This window comes from Silene latifolia, chromosome X, assembly GCF_048544455.1.
Source record: "Silene latifolia isolate original U9 population chromosome X, ASM4854445v1, whole genome shotgun sequence".
NCBI classification, from domain to species: domain Eukaryota; kingdom Viridiplantae; phylum Streptophyta; class Magnoliopsida; order Caryophyllales; family Caryophyllaceae; genus Silene; species Silene latifolia.
The window spans coordinates 24,234,338-24,236,230 of record NC_133537.1 but is presented as its reverse complement, the minus strand read 5'-3'; positions in this window follow the sequence as shown (position 1 = coordinate 24,236,230).

The window sequence follows — 1,893 nt, the reverse complement described above, 5'->3', positions numbered from 1 at the left end:
CACCCCTTGTCAGGGTTATAACAATATCTCAGGGCCACTCGAGGAGTAATGAACTGGAAATGCGTGGCCACGCTCGGAAGGTATCTATGGTAGATAATTCCGGTCAATCAGTTATTCTCCAGATCGAGAAAACCACTCTCGATATGATCACTTGCAAGTACGACCTGAAAGACACCTTGCATTGAGTGGAAGATAGTAATAGGACAAGAAAATTAGTGACGCACACTTGTCGAGGACAAGTGGGAGATTTTTGGAATATGTGTCATCCGACAATAATGCGATCACAACTGTCGATCATGATGATCACATGTTTAAGTCTCATTTTAAGAATACATATGGGAAGTAATATTTTACTGTCAACTGGTCCACACATATCGGTAATGATTGGCTGACTAGAGTTTGACATTACTGTCGTGCGACGGTGGTGATCAGTTGATCCCCTTAGGTCATACCTAAAGGGTAACACTCTTAATTGATTATTTAATTGATCGTATGACGATACGGGTTAATTAAATTACTTAAAATTGACGGATGATTTTGGAAGTAATATTTACGTATCTCATTATAATTTGATTAACTAAGATACGGTCTAAGTGATCGAATTGTTTTATTACTTAGATGAAATTATTGTTACGGAAACAATTGAATTTGAATGAATAATTTATTATAAATACAAGATGTTGTGATTTATAATTGGTAAATCATTTTGGTACAAGTAATTATGAATTACTAAGTCGATTTTGTACATGACGTATTTTTATTAATACGTTGATTTTTAATATGTTAAAAATGCATAACAATTTTACATGACTTGTGACATGTGACAAATTGACAAATTGACAAAGATAAAATGGAATCCATTTTATCTTAAATGGACGAAATAGAGGGTGTATTAGGCTAAATATTGTGTTGATTAATTTTAAGTGGAAAGCATAATCATTTACCAAAATACTAGCCATGCATACCTAGTTACTCTTGTGAAGAGCACCTTAATCATGCATTGGCCCCTTTTACCCTCCCCTACCCGGTTTTCCTAAAGAAAAAGCCAAAGGGTTTTTTCTCTTATTTACCTAATATTCACTACATGCATTCTAGTGATTATTCATTCATTACAACATCTAAAAATAGAGAGTTTTTAGAGAGATTTTTACTTCCTTCTTCTCCCTTCTCTTAACCGAAAATAAGAGACAAAAATACAATATTTTTGGGTCAATTTTATTTAGATTGATAATGTTCTAGTATTAATAATATTAATCTTTTAACGGGTTACTTTGGATATTCATCTTTGGGAGAGATTCTACTCTTGAATCTTTGTTCATCCATATTAGGAGAGCTCAAGAACAAGTGAGTAGGAGAACTCATTTGTGCCCAATAATCCGAAATTACTATTGTAAGAATGACGATTTCTTCTTTATCTTTATTCATGTTTGCATGCATAAGATCTAAATTAATTTTATGATTAAATTAAATTGTAACATATAAGAATATGTTGAGTATAATGAGATATAGATTTATAACAGGATAGACATTCCCTCTCGAGACTTGGAGATCAGTTCCCGATTATGTTCCCCCAGCGAGAGTACACGGATAGACATTCCCTCTCGAGACATGGAGATCAGTTCCCGATTACGTTCCCCCAGCGAGAGTACACGGATAGACATTCCCTCTCGAGACATGGAAATCAACATCGACCCCAAGCTCTTCCGAAGTTTGTTTGAAGCCGACCACAAGCAGATTTCTCCCAACAGTTCCAGACTATGTCCTGCTGTCTTCTCCCAATATCGAGTTTTGTTTCCCCTAGAGTTTCAAGGAATTTCAGGTATGGTCTGTTCTTATGGCTAGCGAGCTTCCTTACGTAGTCTAATGGACTTTAAATGACCCTCCCCGATAGTC